General features: G+C 36.7%; 1 protein-coding gene across 7 annotated transcripts in view; it reads right to left on the bottom strand.

The window, feature by feature from the left end:
* Nucleotides 1-22,005, bottom strand: part of NRIP1 (nuclear receptor interacting protein 1) — a 105,019-nt gene that overhangs the window by 9,879 nt on the left and 73,135 nt on the right. The window contains exon 4 of one of the 7 annotated variants that reach the window (XM_063640663.1): nucleotides 8,482-8,551. The exons of the other annotated variants lie outside the window; for them this stretch is intronic. The gene's annotated coding sequence lies outside the window, so the exon portion shown is untranslated. The remainder of the gene's footprint in view (nucleotides 1-8,481; nucleotides 8,552-22,005) is intronic. 7 annotated transcript variants of the gene reach the window in all.

Raw genomic sequence — 22,005 nt, 5'->3', positions numbered from 1 at the left:
CGATTTTTAACTTCAAGAACAAAAATGACATATACAAATAATTTTATTAAGCTCCTTGGGTCTGAAGACTGTGCTAATTATAATTATTACAGTGCAACACAGTCAACAGATAACTGAATCTTGGGATACATTAAGTTATTCAATGACCAAATTCCCAGTAGGAAGGAAGGGATTTTGACATTCAAACACACACATTCTCTCACTCTCAAAAAATATATAGACGAGATACTAAAATAATTCAAATCACAAATTTGAAACCACACACTGTAGTTCATCACTTAAAGGAATGACGAGGCAAAGGTCATTCTAAATATTCAATTGTTTATTTCATTTAAATCAATACAACACATTCTTACTGAACTCCCAATCTGCTTCGAGATCTGTCTTAGGATTGGTGAATTATGTTCATTTTTAAAAAGGGATGTGATAGACAACATCTAGAGAACCAGGCAAGGTGAACGTCCACCTTTAAGTTTCTAGAATATCTCTAATAATAAAAATCTCTTCTCCCCATGCTATTTCTTTTCACATTTTCACATGACTGTTATATCACCAAGCACAAAAAAATTAAAAAATTAAATGTGATTTGAAAAATCTTCTAAAGATTAAGATTTTTAAATGAAAATTATAAAACAAACATTTTTAGTTCAGAAAATGTGGTTACCACAGTATGGATAAAAGTCACTATGTGTATGCACTGAGCTGTCACACTTTCTTCTAGAGAAGTGGACCAGTAACACATTTAGAATAGATTTAAAAGGAAGATGAATAATTGCTTCCAAAATATTCTAAGTCAAGGTGGTTATTTTTCATTAATTTCTTTGAAAAAAATCCTATAAAACGTACCAATTACATGAAGCAGTGGAGAAAAAGGATTTTCTTATGGAGACCTGTTTTTTAAATGAGATAAATCTGTAAATCAAAGATTGTGGTCACTTGGAGAGGCTGCCTCAGGTGACACAGCAGCAACACCTACCACTGTTCTAGCAGAAAATGAAGTGTCTATCCTAGGAAAGCAGGAATTCTTACACCCCTTAAGGCCTGAATGCACTTAGCTCCTTCTATTGAAAGCTCTTCAGGGAGCAGAGTGAGCCAAATTTCTTTAGATATCTGCCTTTTCTATCTCTTAAACAACTAGAGAGGGAGAAATCACTAACAATCCTTCTCACCTTTCCCAAGCTTTGCCTTTTCATTTCTATAGTATAGAATATAATTGAGAAATATAGGAAAAAAAGAAAATGAGGCACGATACTAAATAGTACAGCTTGTTGGGACCTATGGATTTAGGGAATAAGGTAAAATATGACCACTACCTAATAAATAGACGTTTTAAGGTTAAAATGTTATTTTAAGTTATTCAATATTAGCTTAACTCATTTTCTTTTAGTGAAAGACAACCACCTTATTGATGAAATTCCAACGCATAGTTCTCTTGCCTGGTTTTATAGAAATATAACTTAAGAATGTTGCCAGGTGTATACCTGAGTATATTTAGTTACAAATACCTAAATGTCAACACACATTTAATAATAAGGTTTCTTTAGAGCAGCGGTCCCCAACCTTTTTGGCACCAGGGATTGGTTTCATGGAAGATAATTTTTCCATGGAGTAGCGGGGTGGAGATGGTTTCAAGATGAAAATGTTCCACCTCAGATCATCAGGCATTAGATTCTTATAAACAGTGGGCAACCTAGATCCCTCACATGTGCAGTTTACAATAGGGTTCGCACTTCTATGAGAATCTAATGCTGCCACCGATGTGTCAGGAGGCGGAGCTCAGGCGGTAATGCTTGCTGGCCCACTGCTCACCACCTGCTGTGTGGCCCAGTTCCTAACAGGCTTGGCCTGGGGGTTGGGAACCCTTGCTTCAGAGAATTGCAATTAATGTATATTTTGAAACTGGAATTGTTTATAAAATATTGAATCCACTGGCTTGTTATTTTCTTAATTTTGATGGTGATTTCCTTAGAGCTTGTGCATGTGTCTATTTAAAGATATTAAACAGTTTCATCACAGTAAGGGAAAGACTTTACTTGTATGGTATATACTTGTTAAATAACTTCTAAGTTAAGAAAACAGAACTTTTCTAGAATTTGGCCTATGGTGGATGAGAAGAACCAAAGGAAGTAAAAATACTAAAGGGACAGAAAAAGAAAAAAAATGGGAAAAAATACTAAGAACAAATAAAGGCATCATAAATTCTGCAACTCTCATGAGGTGTCAGAAGGAAAAACTTAGTTTAGAAACTAAGTAGATTATATTACTAGCCTGTCTTTAAACATTAGGTTGGTAGATATGACCTGCAAGGTGAAGAAACATTTCTTTTATGAACACTAAAAATGCATATATACACAAGAAAAAAGTAAAACCTATACAATAATAGAATAAAAGCTAACTGAGTGATGTTTGTTTCAACTTGGCTGTCATTTTTATAGAGTGGTTCCATAAAATTTTGAGGAAAAAATGGTTAATTTTAACAAAAAATTTAGTATAACATTTAGGATACCAAGAAGTGCTAAATTTTGATTTCAGTAGTACCGTCTTAAGTGAAAATCAGCTCGCATAATTTTTTTTTTTTTTTTTTTTTTTTTTGAGACAAGTTCTCACTCTATTGCCCAGGCTGGACTGCAGTGGTGAGATCACAGCTCACTGCAGCCTCAGCCTCCTGGACTCAAGTGATTCTCCCACCTCAGTCTCCCAAGCAGCTGGGAATACAGGTGTGTGCCACCACGCAGAGCTGATTTTTTTTTTTTTTTCCCTGTGGAGATGGGGATCTCACTATGTTGCCAAGGCTCATCTTGAACTCTTAGCCTCAAGTGATTCTCCCGCCTTGGCCTCTCAAAGTGCTGGGATTACAGGCGTGAACCACCACACCTGGCTCTTTTACAATTTTAGTAAATTCATTCTAACCCTCAATACACCAAGAAAAACAGTCACCACCATTTATCATCTGGGTCCAAAAGAGATTTTATTAATATTTAAGTTAATTCATGAATAATTTACACAATAAGAATAAAGAAATTATATAAAACAACTTCATTGATTTTTTTTTCATAAGAATTTAAACGTAACACTGTAACTCAATTCTTCATTCCCTGTTTTCCTGGTTTTGAAGGAGTATACATCTGAAAAGGACAAGGCGCTTTGAAACTGACAGCTCATCAACAGGTTCATGGACGAACCTGGAAATATTTATAAATACTGATTCCACATTTCAAGTATGTATTTAAAAGGACTCTTGGGTCTTCTTTTTGTACTTGAAGAATTCAAAATGTGTTACTTTTGATAATTTTAATAGCTCATAATGATGTTGAAAAGATGACAGCAATTTCTGTTTCGTAATTGCCCAATATATTTCATTTTTAGATTAACAGCAATTACAATGATCAATCCAATCAATTACATTTCTGTATCATCTCTTTCTTTACAATCTCCTTTATCAAACACCCACCTTAAGTATTTGTCCACTTATGAACAGTTTCAAATAAATTTGGTGTTCCAAAAATCATAAAAGATGAAAGAATACTGTCATACACCCTTTGAGGAAAACAGAGCCATTGAAGTTTTTGCCACAAAACACTGAGTATTGAATACCTAGCAATGCAGTCTTTCCTAATGAATAACTGGATGAAAATACTATACTTACTTTTTGTCCTGAGAACCGTATTTTTGAACTATATTGTTACTCATTGATCCCTGTGTTTGAGAAAATTCACCTAGGGGCTGGGTGCAGTGGCTCATGCCTGTAACTTCAGCACTTTCAGAGCCTGAGGCAAGATGAATGCTTGAGCCCAGGAGTTGGAGACCAGCCTGGGCAACATGGCGAGACCCCGTCTTTACAAAAACATTAAAAAAAAAATAGCTGGCCAGGCGCGGTGGCTCACGCTTGTAATCCCAGCACTTTGGGAGGCCGAGGAGGGCGGATCACGAGGTCAGGAGATCGAGACCACGGTGAAACCCCGTCTCTACTAAAAATACAAAAAAATTAGCCGGGCGTGGTGGCAGGTGCCTGTAGTCCCAGCTACTTGGAGAAGCTAAGGCAGGAGAATGGCGTGAACCCGGGAGGCGGAGCTTGCAGTGAGCTGAGATTGCACCACTGCACTCCAGCTTGGGTGACAGAGAGAGACTCCGTCTCAAAAAAAAAAAAAAAAAAAAAAAAAAAAAAAAAAAAAAAAAAAAAAAATAGCTCAGTGTGATGTTATGAACCTGCAGTTTCAGCTATTTGGGAGGCTGAGGTGGGAGAATCACCTGAGTCTGGGGAAGTCAAGGCTGCAGTAAGCCATGATAGCACCTGTGCACTTTAGCCTGGGTGACAGAGCAAGACCCTGTGGAAAGAAGGAACAGGAAGGACGGATGGACGGAAGGAAGGAAACATTCATCTAGGATGTATCTGAAGACAACAGTTAGTGGTACTGCTTATATAATCAATAGCACCACAATCATTCACGTGTAAAGTATTACCATCGGTTTTTTTCCATTCATCTTCTGGTTTATCTAAGTGAAATATCTTCGTATGTCAACTTTTCTCTTTGACATTATAGATGGAAAAATACTGAATCATCAACTTTTAATAAAAACTTAAAACAAAAGGGAAAGACTATAGAGACAGTGTCTCCAGATTTTTTATTTTTATTTTTTTACATTCTTGAAAGATAATGTAGTATAATGGGCTCTAAGAAAACTGAAGATGGGGCTGGGTATAGTGGCTAGCCTGTAATCCTAGCACTTTGGAAGGCTGAGGTGGGAGGATCACTTGAGCCCAGGAGTTTGAGGTTACAGTGAGCTATGACTGAGTTACTGTACACCACATTCTAGCCTGCGTGACAGAACAAGACACTGTTTCTTAAAAAAAAAAAAAAAAAAAAAAAAGAAGAAGGAAGGAAGGAAGGGAGGGAGGAAGGGAGGGAGGGAGGGAGGGAGGGAGAGAGAGAGAAAGAAAGAGAGGGGAGGGGAGGGGAGGAATAGAATGATGGTGCAACAGTGATGATTTGTTTTAGTATTGCATCATCCTTCTAGGCACTTTCATTATTTTAGCCTTTTTTTTTTTTTTGAAGGACAGTTGGGAATTAATAATGAATTCATTGCCAAAATGGTAAAATGCCAAACTACTTAAAGACACAGAAAAAATTAGATTACTAAGATTCCATATGTACTTTTGACTTCTAAAAGGTTCCAATGGACACACATAGTAATAGTAAGATACTATGTTTGAGTCTATTAAGGACACATTCATTAAAACTTAAAAAAAAATGTGCTATTATCCTTCCTACCACATTTTTTAATATATTTTTTAAAAAAGCATTTGAAAACTAAAACTGAGTCCAAAGAACCCTGATAGTATACCAAAGGTTAATGCATTTCATGATAATAAAATTCATGTCCAACTACTTAACAATGTTAAAATTATAAACAGAATCTTCTTTTTATTAATTTAAAATTGTTTATAAGCATAAAAATCCTTTAAAGTTTATAAAGTTAAGATTTTACTGATCTACATCATGTGGTGGAAAAAATTATTATGGTGAAAAAGAATTATTTTAGAAAGTAATAAAATCAAATGAAACCATGAAAAAATTCCATGGAATCTTCACCATATGCGTAGACTGATTTGGGGAAAGATCTAAGTTTCAACACAAACTAGTTTAATGAAATATCTAATAAAATGCTTGAATTACACAGTATAGTTTAAAAAGAGCTACATTTGCCTTTTTTTTATAAGTATCTGAAAAGTACGGAACTAAGTGATAGGTAATTTTTTTAGAGCTTTTTAAATAAAAGACAGTAGTAAATACTGTGCATACTAACAGTTCACAAATGGGTGCTATATTGATTCTCTAAAATAGTTAAACTATTTTCATTGCAATATGTTTTACATTTTCTATTTGGAAATGGTTTATTAAACAAAGGGAAACTTTGCTGAACTTCTACACACTTTAAAATGATAAAATCCAAGTGATAAGATTTTACTTAGATAAATGAAGAATGCATCTGGCAGAATTCTTACATGTAGGACTATTTTTGGTTGAGAATAGAGAAATAATGACAATGGTCTTTCTCCAGCTGTTTTTAAGGATTCAGTATCTTACTTGGAATTAAATACTCCATTAAAAACACATTTAAATGATTAAACATCTACGAGTTCACTTGGTATGCCATTTAAATTATATTTAAGGACTACCTCATGACTTCCAATTGTTTCCACGAGATCTCCCCCAATTTGTTCTGCAATATCAAGTAATACCTATTTGAGTACTGAATTTAAAAGGATTTCTACAATGCAGCTTTGACCATTAGGACACTTGGCTTTGCCTGGTTCCTCAAAATGCATAAGTAATCAAAGGGCTACTTAATTATGTCATTCAAGAATAACTCCTAAAGGACAATAATATTATCTATATTCCACTGTGGATAATTTCAGGGGTATTTTTATACAAATGGTAAGAAAAACATTAATATGTTTCATTAAATATTAGAAGAAAAATATCTAAGTACATACTAAGAAGATTCCAAAGTCCTAATTATTGACTCTTTTATTTAAAAAAAAATACAGATCCAGGTATTCAGAGAACTCTCGTTGTTCTCCAAAACAAGGCTTTGAAAGGAAGTTTTAAAAGCTGAATGTGAAACAGTAAGCCAAAAACAATTTACCAGAGGGATGTAACTCCAAACATTTTATCCGAAGGGATGAAAGTAGCTTTCCAAACCAAGGGCCAATGAAAAGTTAAAATACGTAAAACCCAACACATAATTTCACATAAAAAGAAAGGAAAAGTAACATTTTAGGTATGGGTCCCGAAGTTTCATTTAAGAAGACAACAGTGAATCCTCTATTATAAACTAAAAGATAAAAAGTCATTGGAAAAAAACATTTAAAAAGGAAAAAAACATTTAAAAAGAAACTTTCAAGTGTTGACATTTCACAGCAGGGAATAATAAGACAATAAAAGAATATGCTTTAAGTTTCATTTCTTAAAATATATTTCTAATTACTTGAAAAAAAGGAATCAAAATTAATATATGTCTTTTAAGGGAATCTGAATTCCAAGATAATAATTTTCTTTGAAGTATTATCTTTATGAAAAGGTAGATGTGTGGTCGTACAATTTAACAGGTGCCAAAAATAATTATCTAAATACATTTTGCTCAACTGAGGGCCTCAACATTTGAAATGAGAACTGAGGAGTTCTTGCTCTCTCCCGGGGGTTCTCATTTTAGGTGCAGATACTCCTCAGAGACAGGTGGCATGAATGCCAGAGACACCGGTGACGAAAGCAGCTGCCCAGGCTGCTCTCCACTGCAACCTGAAGAACTTAATTTTTTGGCCCAAGGCCAAATTTGCTCCTAACTTCTAGGTCCATCGGCTTTAACTTGCTCGTCAGCTGCTTCCATAGGAGTAAAATAGTGTCATTCACATTCCCAACTAAAAAACACTCAGTAGGAGACACTCCTGCTTGACTAACTCAAGCATTCAACGCAAGGACACATGTATATGAGGACCTCTCTAAATCTAAAATTTTATTCCTATGATTCCAAGTAATTTGTCAAATTATAGCTGATGAAAATGACAAGCATTTTAACGAGAAAGATGATATGCTGTCATAAAGTTGTGGAAATAGCCCCGACCAATATGTTTTATTGTCTTTTCAATAAATTCTGGGGGAAGGAAATGGTTTGGAAATAGCCACACACCCAACCCACCTAATGCCCTAAAAGTTATCTATGTTCACAACTTTCTTCTGTAAGGTCACAGAATTGCAAACAGATATTTATTTAAAAGCTAGATATGAGCTTATATTCAAATTGCAACTTTTGCTTATCTCATAACAGCTATATACTGAATAAAATGGAGGATAATCACAAAGATTTAGGATCTTTGATGACACAAATACAAGAGACAGATGAAATAACTGTTCTGGTGACAGAAAGAAATGCCCCATAATTGATACGGCAAAATAAAGAAGGGCTTCTTTGTTCTGAATTCTCCTCAGAAGGCCTAGGTGTATGAATTGGATTCAATAAATTTGCTATTCATTTTACACTGCCTCTATAGTTAATCTTGAAAACATTTAATTTTTAGACAAAATTAAGATGAAAAAGTTGGAGATTTTAAGTTAAAAACCAAAGATCTAGACAAAGGAGCTAGAGAAAGAGATAAACTGCCGAACAATTTCTATTTCAAAAATACAATACATTTCTGGATGCTGTGCTGCAGTCTGTCTTGAAAATACTGACACTGGAAAATTGTTAAGTAAAGTTAATTTTACCTACAATTTTTAAAGCTCCAGAAAATTATTATATGACAGCCAGTACATACCTATTTATGATTAGTACTAATGTCTATTCACTACCTTCTATGGTTATCAAAGAAACAACAGTTTTTCTTAATGAACACAAAATAATCATTAACAAATTATTTTGGCAGCACATAAGTATAAGAAAAGAGTGTAAATAGAAAATTAACAGAGAGCGTTTGCTTCTCACCTTTCTCAACAGCTCTTTGGAGTAACTGGTGCTTTCTATCAGTTTTCAAGAGCATAATATTTTCCAATCTCTATCAAAATAAGAAATGTAATGGAAAATGGATCTTTCTTCTTCTGGAATTGCTTGAGTGTTTATAGTATATACACAGGGATATCCTTTGAGATGGGAGCATCAATCCTATTAAACTCAACTATGGTTTCCCCATCCCTAAAATAGATTTGTCATACAGACACAAGCACAAGGTCAAGGTCACAGAACAGCAAGAAAGATTACCAACAGAACTGATGTAACCAGCTGGCTTTTGATCAAAGCTCCTAGGGTTTTTAGTACACTTAGACACTCTGCACTTACCCACAGAGTACACTCTGTTTAAAAAATGTTCCCCATTTTTGAAGTCAAGATCTTCGTGCACTTCTTATTATAAAGTATGTTCTGTTAAATACATTGTATTGGATCAAGAATAAGAGAAGAAACTAGTATGTGTTTTTTTTCAGTAGAGATGGGGTTTTACCTTCTTGGCCAGGCTTGTCTTGAACTCCTGACCTCGTGATCCACCTGCCTTGGCCTCCCAAAGTGCTGGGATTACAGGCGTGAGCCACTGCACCCGGCCAGAATTGTGGATTTTTATGTGTTTGTGTGCATGTATATATATGCTTGCACTTTTATTTGTTTGCTTGTTATAACTGATAATTGCCATGTGACAATTTTAAAATTAACTTAACTTGCAGTTCCCTGAATAGATAATGCTCTCTCACAGTTCCAAGCTTTTGACCCATCTGAAACTGAAATTAGTAGTATGTTCTGCAATGTCTTGAGTCACTTGTTCCCAAAAACACAGATTTAACTTCTAAGTCACTGCTTCAACAAAAGAAGTTTCATAATGTATCCATAGTCTTCCACAACAATTTTCAAATCACAAGGATCAAAAGAAACTTCAGTTATCAACAATGACACAAAAAAGTGATTCTTAAAGGAATATATTATTAAATATATTAGTGCACGACAGATGTGGTGGCTTAACCTGTAATCCCAGCACTCTGGGAGGCTGAGGCGGGAGGAGTTCAAGACCAGCCTGGCCAACATGGTGAAATCCTTTCTCTACTAAAAATACAAAAATTAGCTGGACACAGTGGCATGAGCCTGTAATCCCAGCTACTCAGGAGGCTGAAGCACGAGAATCGCTTGAACCTGGGAGGCGGAGGTTGCAGTGAGCCAAGATCGCACCATTGCATTCCAGCTGGGTGACAGAGCAAGACTCCATATCAAAAAAATAAATAAATAAAAATAAATAAAATAAATAAATATATACATAATATGCAATTATCTAACAAAATCATGCCTTTTGTTTTAGCTGTTTAAACAAGATGTTAAATTTATTTTAAGTTACATTTATGAAACCAAGAGTTAGGTGATCAACGTTCTTACTGAAGCATTCTGGTCAAGAAATCATTTTGAAGGATGCATAAAGCTGTTGGGGTAAATTTACACTATAAAAGCTTTCCTTGCTAAATCAAGTACCACCTGCTGTAGCTTTATACAATTTGCAAATTACTTATGCTATATGTACATGTAAATGTTCTCAATTAGTGGTTTTTCATATTTTTGATAAATTAAGTACCTTTGCATGAAAATAACCCAAAATTTACTATCCTAGAAAGATTGCTAGTTTTTCAAAAATAAAGTAAGAAAGAAAAATTATGTCAAATTATCAAATTAAATACTATTGAAATGACATATATGACATCACTCTAGTCACTACAGGCCCAAAACACAAAGATATCTAGAGAGAAGTTTCCAGTCAAGCTGTGGAAGAGAAATATCGCTACAGACACAATCCACGAGCACCCAGACATGGTGGTGATACCTGTAAAGAGGAGTCAATAAATCTGACTAGGTCCCATCCTACAGGATTAAGGAATCAAAACCAAAAATACTACATGCGCAATGTACCTGTAGAAGTTCTGTCTTTAAATTTTCACAGGTAACATTAAAGTATGCCTGTCAACTCGGAAAATGAAGCTACTAGCACACCATCAGCAGGCTACTTACTTACTTTAAATGGTTTTATTTTTATTGAAGAAATTGCAGTGCGTGCTTTACCCTGATCTCTTATTTGCCCATCTATCCATAAAACCAAGTGTTTGAAGTACCAATCTCAGGAACAATAGCCAGAAAATGCTAATCTGAGAACCAGTTCTGCTGTTGGCCAGGTTTAGGGCACATTCTGTCTGTGCAGCAGGGATAGTGACACATGCTCCTTGGCATGGCATCTGCCACTCATAGTCAGATACAGATCCAGGTTGGGGAGAGTCAGGAGGCTTTAGAGGATGACTCCGGTGTGCTGAGGAGACAGAGGCAGATTAGCGGTCTAGGGAACATGGGTCAGGGCTTTTTTGATTTCAATTATTGGACCAAAAATATTTCAGAACAACTTTTCTCTTAACAATAAAGAACATTAAAAACAACTACTTACTTCCTACTATTAGTATCATTTAATAAAATTAACTCACTTTAACACTGAAAACTAAAATCTTTAATGAAAATCTCTCATCATTTTTCTGTTGCTTTTTGTCGAGATAGAATGATGATGTGTGGAACGGCACATATATACTATATTGATCTCTTCACTATTTAGTAGTTCATTTGACTTTTTTTTTTTTTTTTTTTTTTTTTTTTGAGACAGTCTTGCTCTGTCACCCAGGTTGGAATGCAGCAGCGTGATCTCGGCTCAGCACAACCTCCGCCTCCCCAGGATCAAGCGATCCTCCTACCTCAGCATCCGGAGTAGCTGGGACCACAGGCACACACCACCATGCCTGACTAATTTTTGATTTTTGTAGGGACGGGTTTTACCGTATTGCCCAGGGTGGTCTCAAGCTCCTGGGCTCAAGAGATCCTCCTGCCTTGGCCTCCCAAAGTGTTGAGATTACAGGCATGAGCCATGGTGCCCGGTCCTAGTTCATTCAACTCTTAAATTACTTAAATCTTTACATCAGAATTTCCCACTGTTTATATTTTGCTTTGTGTTTTGGTCTTCACCTTGCTTTCAATTATCACATTTATATAAAATATACAATTTGTTCTACAGAAATTCTTGTCATTAAACAAGAGGTTATAAATAAGACAGAAGGGGAGAAACAGGGCAGTAAGAAGAATAAAGAACCTTCTGCTTAGTGCCCTTCCCCCTATATCATCCTTACCATCCTCATCTTTTGAGGAAAAATACATCAGACTTAAAAATGCATAGAGAATCCTGTAATAAGCCCCACTGGTTTACAGTCAAGCTAAACAACTAGGACATCTCTTTCATTCTGTAAGTCTCAGCTGACAACTCATCTTCTCTTTAGGCAGCCTTCACTGAACTCCATAGCCTGAGGGTTGTTTTTCTTCTCTGTGACTCCATTGCACTCAGTCGATCTTTCAATCATCTTGCTTACAAAAACTGTAGTCACACATCATTTTATTGTGCTTTGCTTCATTGTACTTTGCAGTTATTGTGTGTTTTTTGTTTTTGTTTTTTCTTTTTACAATCTAAGGATTTGTGGCAATCCCGTCGAGGAAGTCTATTAGTACCACTTTTCCAACAGCATGTGCCCACTGTAGCTCTATGTCTCATTTAGGTATTTCTCACAATATTTCAAGCTTTTTCATTATTATTCTATCTGCTATGGTGATGTGTGATCTTTGGTGTTACTATTGTAATTGTTTTGTGGTTCCATGAACTGTGCCCATATCACAGCATACTTAATAAATATGTATGTTCTGATTGCTCCACCACTTAGCTGTTCCCATCTCTCTCCCTCTCCTCAGTCCTTTTTATTGCCTGAGACACAACAATACTGAAATTAGATCAATTAATAACCCTACAATGGCCTCTGTGTGTTTTGCATGTCTCACACTTTAAATCAAAAGCTAGAAATGATTAAGCTTAGTGAGGAAGGATACTGAAAGCCAAGACAGGCCAAAAGCTCAGCCTCTTGCACCAGTTAACCAAATTGCAAATGCAAAAAAAAAAAAACACAATTATTGTAGGAAATTAAAAATGTCACTCCAGTGAACACATGAACGATAAGAAAACAAAACAACCTTTTTGCTGACATACAGAAAGTTTTTGTGGTCTGGATTTAAGATCAAACCAGCTATAACATTCCCTTAAACCAAAGCCTCACCCAGAGCAAGGCCCTAACTCTCGTCAATTCTATGAAGACTGAGAGGTGAGGAAGCGGCAGAGGTGGTTCATACGATTTAAGGGAGAAAACAATAAAACACTGCAAAGGGAAGCAGCAAATGCTGACAGAAAAGCTCAGCAAGAAAAGCCAGAAGATCTAGCTGAGTGAAATAAATGATGAAGGTGGTTACACTAAACAGATTTTCAATGGAGACAAAACAGCCTTAAATTGGAAGAAGATGCCATCTAGAAATTTCACAGCTAGAGAGAGGTCAATATCTGGCTTCAAAGCTTCAAAGGAAAGACTGACTCTCTTGGTAAAGCCTGATGAAGCTGGAACTTGAGGTTGAAGCCAATGCTCATATACCATTCCAAAAATCCTAAACCCTTAAAAATGACGATAAATCTACTCTGCCTTTGCTACATAAATGGAACAACAAAGCCTGGAGGAAAGCACATCTGTTTACATCATGATTTGCTGAATATTTTAAGCCCACTGTTGGGACCTACTGGACAAAAACAAAGATTCCTTTCAAAATATTATAGGCCATGTACCTGTACACTAAGAGCTCTGATGCAGTTGTATAAGGAGATTAATGTTGTTTTTATGCCTGCTAACACAACACCCATTCTGCAGCTCATGGATCAAAGAGTAATTTTGACTTCATATCTTATTGGAAAAACATTTTCTAAGGCTTTATCTGTCATCAAAAGTGATTCCTCTGATTGGATCTGGGCAAAGTCAACTGAAAAGCTTCTGAAAAGGATTCACCATTCAAGATGTCAAACATTCATGATTCATGAGGGGAGGTCAAATATCAACATTTGCAACTTCATGGATGACTTTGAGGAATTCAAGACTTCGGTGGAAGAAGCAACTGCAGATGTGGTAGAAAAAGCAAAAGAACTAGAAGTGAGCCTAAAGATGTGGGTAAATTTCTGTAACCTCATAATAAAACATAAATGAATGAGGAGTTGCTGCTGTTTTTTTTTTTTTAAACTCCTGAGCTCAAGTGATCCTCCCACATCAGCCTCCCAAAGTGCAGGGATTACAGGCGTGAGCCACTACACCCAGCCTGAGGAGTTGCTTCTTACACATGTGTAAAGAAATCAGTTTCTTGAGATGGAATCTACTCCTGGTGAAGAGGCTGTGAACACTGTTGAAAAAACGACAAAGGATTTAGAATATTCTGTAAATATAAACTTAGTAGATAAAGCAGTGGCAGGTTTGAGAGGACTGACTCTCTTTTTGAAAGAAGTTCTCCTGTGGGTAAAATGCTATCATCAAACAGCAACACATGCTACAAATATTCCATGAAAGGATGTCAGTCAACGTGGCGAACTTCATTGCTGTCTTATTTTAAGAAATCATTACAGAGACCCCAACCTTCAGCAGCCACCCCGATTGTTCAGCAGCCATCAACATGGAGCCAAGGCCTCCACCAGAAGAAAGATTACAGCTCTCTGAAGGTTCAGAGGATCGTTAGTATTTTTTTAGCTGTAAGGTATTTTTACGTTAAGGTATGCACATTATTTTTAGACATAATGCTATGGCACCCTTAACAGACTACAGTATAGTGTTTTTATATGGACTGAAAAACAAAAAAATGTGCTTGCTTTACTGAGGTATTCATTTCACTGCAGCGTCTGGAACTGAACCTGCAATATCTCTGAGGTATGCCTGTGTTTTGGTTTGTTAAGGCCTGGCTCCCCATGAGAGTATAAACTCCTTATGGACAAGAATTATGTCTTTTTCATCTTTACATCTTAACACCTAGCAGAGGCAGCATTCCTAGTAGAACATGCTGTAAACAGCAAGTAAACCTTTTGGAGCCTTGGTCTGCAAAATAAGGAGTGGGCTGTCATAATTCTATGGGAACAGGAGAATTAAAATGATATGACAATGTTATTTAAAATGATGGTTTCAGATCCAATATATCTTTTTCCCTGGAATATAAATTAACAAAAAAGGCACAAAATTGAAGAATAATAAAGTATTTTATCCTACAGAGAGGTCTGTGAGTTTAGAAAACATGCGTGACTAATATTATGGTAGAAAACCCACAAGATTTAAGCTATCTATCTATCTATCTATCTATCTATCTATCTATCTATCTACCTACCTACCTACCTACCTATGAGACAGAGTCTCCCCTCTGCCACTCAGGCTGGAGTGCAGTGGTGTGATCTCGGCTCATTGTAACCTCTGCCTCCTGGGTTCAAGCAATTCTCCTGCCTCAGCTTCCCAAGTAGCTGGGACTACAGGCCTGCGCCACCATGCTCGGCTAATTTTTGTATTTTTAGTAGACACGGGGTTTCGCTATGTTGCCCAGGCTGGTTCTGAACTCCTGACCTCAAGTGATCCACCCGCCTCGGCCCCCCAAAGTGCTGGAATTAACCAGCGTGAGCCACCATGCCTGGAAAAGCATTTTAAAAATACACATATTTTTAGAGTGTTTTAAAGTTTTTGTAAGATATCTTTATTTTACCACTTGTTTATAAAGAACTGATCATACTAATTTGGTTTCCTTTAGTTGCTGTTTCCCATGTCAAGGTTAGTAAGATCTGGTATGGATTTAGGTTATATCAAGAATGAGTATACGCTTCAAAATACCAGTTCCATCAAGCTTTTCATCATTTTTCCTTTTCAAATTACCTCCCCTAGATAAAGATGAAAACCCAGTTAACATTAAAATACTACTTTGTTACATTTTCTTTTGATGGAGATATTAAGAAACAAAGTATCACATCAAAAGATTTAGTCTCTAAAACCATTCATTCTAAAAAAACAGTTAAAATGAAATAGGCAAAGTAAGCCTTTATGCAAGAAAGCCTTTTTATTTATTGATTTTTTTTTACAGTATCAACCACAATTAAGAAACTATTTCTCTGTGCCCATTTTAAAAATCAATCATTGAAGCAGATAATAATTGTACGCCAAAGAATTTGAGCCCTTTAAATGTGTGATAAAGATTAAATCAAATTGGTCAAAGCTATTCTTGGAATGATCTTTTTAATTTCAATCTGTATTTGTTGAAGAGCTTCAAGTATGAATGTTCAATGAATATGGCTAAATAAAAACAGTATCTTAACATAAAGTGATTAATTATGATACGTAAAAGTAGTGAAATTCCCTTTTAAATAACTGGAACCTGAAAAACTAAAAACCAATTCAACAAAAACCACCATTACCCAAGTAAGTCTTGAATACCGATGCAAGATGACTCCACATGTCATTGCCATGGCTTTCGACTTTTTACCATATTAGCATGCTGCCATTAGCAGAAACATAAAATCAAGAAAATCACTCCTCTGACCTCTTTCAAAGAGCTTCAGATCCATTCTTGCCTTGTGGCATAGTATTAAACCTCAATAACATTTCTCAGGTCTGAGAAGGCTAAAAAGTCATGTGGGTCCAGAAAAGATCTCACTTTGCTGTGAATGGATAAGATTTAGAAACCCAGTGTTCTAAAATGCATAGTAAGACACTCTTTTATTTAGGCAATTGTTTAGGTATTTGCTTTAAATATATGATACATCAAATCAAATTTCCTTGTCTATAATTAGAAAAACAGATTTTTGGCATATATTTTATTCATTTGAACTAATGACTTAAACTAAACTTACAAACATCTTATCCTTCATAATACCAGATTACACAAATTTAAAGAACTTGTATCCAATTGGAAGAGCAGCTAATTTTTATGAGGTGAAATCTATTTTCCTCTAATAGTCTTGCCACTGGCTATTGTTTTCATAATAGCACGGCATGTAAAGTAATTCTCCAAACATGACAGAATCATAATTTAAAGGTTAGGAGGCAGTTGAAAAGTCATCTGCCTAATCAATCATCCTATCTGATGCTTAATCCCCTTTATAACCCATTTGCTACCTCTGGTTATCTAGTTTATTTCTAAAAACCTCTAGTGACCATGAACTGTCTTCCAAGGTGGTCTTTTGGAGACAGATGGCTCTGGGTTCAACTTCTTCTGGCTCTACCACTTACCAACTCTTTGATCTTGGGAAAGTTGGCTACTCTGGAAAGTTTATCATTATTAAATGTGCAAAAGCACTAATGCCTGTTTCATAGAGCCCCTGTGCTGAACAAATGTGGTAATGCTCACACAGCCTAGCCGCAGAGTCGCCGCTCAGTAAGAGTTCCTTGCATAACTCCAACAGTATGAAATTCTGCCTTGCACTGAGCTATGATCTGTTGAGTTTTAGTCTGACTATTGGTCTTTTTGGGGACACAGAAAACAAGGCTAATCCATCAGTTACCTTTCAAACATTAGAAAACTGCTGCCAGGTTCCACTGACCAGGTCTATCACCTTGTTAAGGCCAAGATAAGAGCGTTAAAACCCATTGTTGACAGGGGCTTAGCAAAGGGCAAACAAAGGAAGACAAATGTTCCTGAGGCCAGTCTGTGGTGGGTGCTGCAGAGACGCAATTCTTCACAAATTCTTGACTGGCCAAAACAGTGTATAAAACCTCCTGGGAGCTCTTGCCACTGACCGTTGATTCCTACAAAGTGTATTATACATTTTAAAAGCCCTGCTTTATCACAGGGCTTTAAGCCATACTCACCCTTCCTCAAATGAAATACTAGGATAGAGTTGTCTTTGATTCTCCTCATGGGGTTGGTTAATACATTATTTATCCTCATTCCCATGTTACCAGGGCACTAAAGCTCAGAACAACTGAGTAGTTGGTTAATTTTCCAGTAAGTGCCTGATCCAAAACCACATCAAGGTCCTCTGGAACATAGTCTTTCCTATCATATTCAATTGCCACAGACTGTAACAAATGTGGATTTGAAAACTTTTCGTAAAGCAAAATTTATGCAGCACTCTGAGAATTCTGGATTACTTTTCCCACTCTAAAATCTTGTCTCTGCCACTGTCAGTCTCTTGCTTTTATTAGGAAGGCCACAAAGCATTGTGGTGAAAAGAACAGTCTCTGGATTCCTGACTCTGCTATTCAGTAGTGGATCACTTTGGTCGATTTACTTAACTGTTTTGAGGCTCAGTTTTTTCAGCTGTAAAAGAGGAATAATAATAGTATCTACCTTATAAAACTGTTGTATTAAATAAAAGGTACATGTAAGACACTTAGTATAGTATCTCACATTTTCTAAGCACTCAATGAATGCTAATTGTTTTATTATTCACAGACAAAGCTTCAGCCCAGAGAATTTTCTCAAACAAAATTTTTTTTCACTTACTAGTCACCCTATATAAATATAGCTCCTTGAGGGTTAGGATTGTCTTTTGTCTTTAGATAGATAGATAGAGAGATAATATAGATAGATTATATATATCCTGAAAAACTAAAAAGAAAAAGCATTTGGCTCTGTAAAATAATTTAATAATCTAGGTAATTAATTCTTTCACTTATAATTTTGTGTGACAGGTTTACTCAAAGCAAAAAGTAATTTCATATACAAAAGATGCATATAATTTCTTCCTTACCTAAACCTTTTTCTTAAGAACCGGTTCCCAAACCACAGACCTCAGGAGAATGGAACAACACTGGGAACCTAACTAATGGACCAATCATTTCCTCTCTTGACATCTGGAATTCAGAGAGAGACAGAAAGCTTCATTTTGGAGTGGACTGGAGTGGACTTCATGAGGCCACATTTCAGATTGGTGCCTAGAGGAGTCAGTATTCTGAGAGAAAAGATTGAAGTAAGCACATAGAGAGAAGCAGAGATGAGGGAGGCAAAACGAGGAGAGGAGAGGGAAGGGACAGCAGGGAGGTGCTGAATGAATGGCTTTCCAGCTTCAGGAGGGGCAAAGTACTCCTGCCACCGGGTTCCTGAAGAGTTTGCTGCATGCCTCTAACAAGTCCTCCTGAGCTTTGTTGAGGGGCTTCTGTTCCCTGTAATGACACCACCCCTAAGATACTGCAGTAACATTATGTAAGACAAACTGCACATTTTAATCCATGGTCCTGAAGAACTCTGCAAACGCTCTTTTCTCTCACTTTTCCTATGGTGCCTTTACCTCACGTATGGTCAAAGAGCAACATGTGGCTCTGAATTTCATATGGGGAAAGCTAATAGCACAGAGATAAATAAGATGTCCAAGGTCATACTTACAGTTTGTAGGGGCAGAACCAACAACAGAATTTCGTATTTCTTATTCCGAGGGGCCTGCACTAACCAATAAACCAACTGCCTCCCTTGATGAAACTGAAGTATGCCAATTATCCAAACTGTGTAGGAAACGTTGACCAAAACAGGGGTTAATTGGACACTGGTTGTTTTAATTCCATAATCAGCTCCTTCCCTGAGCTACCCTGGGAGTGAATAACATATCTTTCGCAGGAATGGGAAGGAGGCCAGCACAGGCCATCTGGCTGAACATGTCCTTTCCTCAAGTTATCCCTGCAGCTGTGTGAAACTTACTGATGTTGAAGAACTTTATGGTTTAATTTGCTTTATCATGTTCCCTCTATTCTATTAAAATTAAAAGTAGACACATCTTTATGTTCATATTAGCCAAGCAGTTTCCCTGACTCCAAAGTTATGGAATATACGTGAACATATATAGTCTATGTGTGTGTGGAGGTGAGGAGGAGGGGAGCCTGAAATTTTTGGATGTCAAGAAAGACGTTTCATATTCAAAAAGAACAATTCATTTAGACTAGGGCCACTAGAAAAGAAACAAAAACTTGTTATTCTTTTCACATGAAAATGAAACTAAAATACTGGTCTTATTAATCATGAAAAAAAGAAACATGAAAGAGAATAGGTAGCTTATTTCCTTGCCCATTTTCCCCACTTCTCCTACTTTGTAAATTTGTAAATACGACAATAAATCTAGACCATTAAGTGGAAGAGTATTTCCTAATACTCTAGAATCAGATGTGCATCCATCAAGTGGGTTCAGTCACGATTCTAGCGCCACTAGCCTAAGAGCCGCTCCAGAAGGTGAGCATGTATTTTTTCCCTCTCAACAATTCTCTCTTCCTGCCTCCCTCCACCCCTCCTCCTACATGGTTTACTTTCTTCTTTTCTCCATCTTTTATTTCTCAAGTTTGAATGTATTTCTACCTGTCTTACTCATGAACATTGCTGGCATTCAGATACTGACATAATGCCACCATGTTCCTTATGCTGGGAACTGTGTACTACGGAGGGCCGGGGTGGGTTACTTTTAAGCAATGCAAATACTAATGCCCAAGTTTGGGTCAGACTAGGGCTGTCCAGGCCCTAGATGATGAGCCTTGAGCAAGGTTGAAGAGACTTGAGTAAGGATGAGAATTAATGAATGTAAAAAGGCAGTGTAGAGGGAATATCTTTACCCAATACACAATTTAGGTACTACGACTATTAACTAGAAGAAGGTAAGAGCCAGAGGGCAACAGTAAGAAACAGCCAAGAGGTAATGAAATCTTAAAAGAGATGCTGGTGTTCAAGCTATATGTGTGAACAGACATGGAAAATGAATTCCTAAAGTGAAACTCTAATGCAAAGACTGGGTGGATGGTTATGTTGAGGTTGGCCAGCAAACAAAGACCAGATGGTTCTTCCTCAGAGGGCTAGATGGCAAAATATTAGATAAAAGGACCCTGATACAGCTAACTTCTATCATTTCTAGCATCATATGCCCGTATTTATAGTAATAAATGGACATAGCATCTAATAATACGTAGCCATCACACTGCCTGCAAAGTTCATTAGTGAAGTTGAGTGGGAAGAAGGGTTACTCTAGGTCAGGTAAGGCCAGTTGTACCTAAGGGCTCTACGTGCTTCTCTTGTTTCATTTGCTGCTGTCAACTATTAGGTTCCCACATGTCTCTACTTCTTCTTAAATAAACTCTGATGGCTCCTGGTCCTAGATTAAAGCCCTGGCCCAAAATGTCTTGACAACAATTGCCTAAAGGAAGGAGTCAGGAACAATTATTCCATGGTGTGACGGCTAAGAAAAAGAGGCAAAGATTCCACTGCTGTAGTTCTAACTACTTCTCACTTACTTTCTTTGTGCATATCACGTAATGTGCCTCTTCTTATTAACAGGACCTGGGCTCTGTGGGACTACTCTGAATCTGTCCATGCAAACCAACCTTTGGAACTCTGGGGCTATGAGATAATGAAGAAGAAAAAAATGTTCTATGTGTTATTTTCCCTTTGTGCCTGACTCTATTCATTTAAAAACAGAAAGCTCAACAAGATCCTCTTTTGAGATTCTACTGCATTTTCCTGGGCTTTAGTTATTTTACCTCCTTCTTTTAAAGGCCTTTTTGAGAATGTTGTTAGTTCAGCTGAACATGATGACTCTGCCTTTCTTCCTCTGCTCTATCTTGTGGGACTGATGTTCCTTTCCGGCAGAAGCATGCATTTCCACTCCTGACAGAATAGGATGCCTTATTTCCCCTCCCCTATTACCCTCAAAAAGGGAAACTTGTAAGTGTCACTCCAGAATTTTTGCCATTGAATTTTAGAGATTATCATGGCCATAAAAAGGAAATAAAATTATTTGCATAAATAATGTCAAATTTTCAAAAAGTAAATGGAATAAAATACTCTTGTATAGAAAGGAAGAAATGAAAGGAAACAGGGTCACTGTTCCATTCATTTTCCCCACAATATTATTAACACCCAGGCATATGACAAATATTTGTCAAAAGACTTCCTAATATTAAACTGGAAGATGACTAAAAATATTGTCTATTTACATCTGAGATGGCAAGAAACCTCATCCAGAATTAAAAAGCTGATTTCCTTTAATCTTTTTTTCTTTTTCTCCTTTCTCTGGCCAACGTTTTCTCCTCTATTCTAAATATTATACATAGCCTAAAGAAAGTCAGTCTTGTTTTGTTTTGTGTGCTTTCAGACGTGACCATGACTCACTGCAGCCTGAAACTCCTGGGCTCAAGCAATCCCCCCACCTCAGCCTCCGGAATAGACGGGACTACAGTCGCATGCCACCATGCTTGGCTGATTTCACATGTTTATTTATTTATTTATTTATAGAGACGGGGTCTCGAAATGTTGCCCAGGTTGGTCTTGAACTCCTGGACTCAAGTGATCCCCCCACCAGGCCTCCCAAAGTGCTGGGATTATCGGTGTGAGCCACCAACCCCCGCAGAGTCTACATCTGAAATAAACCACAGAAGCAAGGATATCATTTAAACAATGTAACTTACCAATTCGGTCTGAGTGAGTTTTGTAGTTTATAACATATTGATGAAAACAGTTAAGTGTCTACATTCCGTTTACATGAGAGAATGCTATTCAAGCTTTTAAAATAAAAAACTTAAACTATTCCCCTCACCCCCCAAAAAGTCTAATTATAAAGATGGGTTTGCTACAAAATAATTAGCAAAACTGATTTACCAAGTAAGATGT

The sequence above is a fragment of the Symphalangus syndactylus genome, chromosome 5, assembly GCF_028878055.3.
Source record: "Symphalangus syndactylus isolate Jambi chromosome 5, NHGRI_mSymSyn1-v2.1_pri, whole genome shotgun sequence".
NCBI classification, from domain to species: domain Eukaryota; kingdom Metazoa; phylum Chordata; class Mammalia; order Primates; family Hylobatidae; genus Symphalangus; species Symphalangus syndactylus.
Note: the sequence above shows the minus strand (reverse complement) of the source record. Positions and strands in the feature narration are given on the sequence as shown.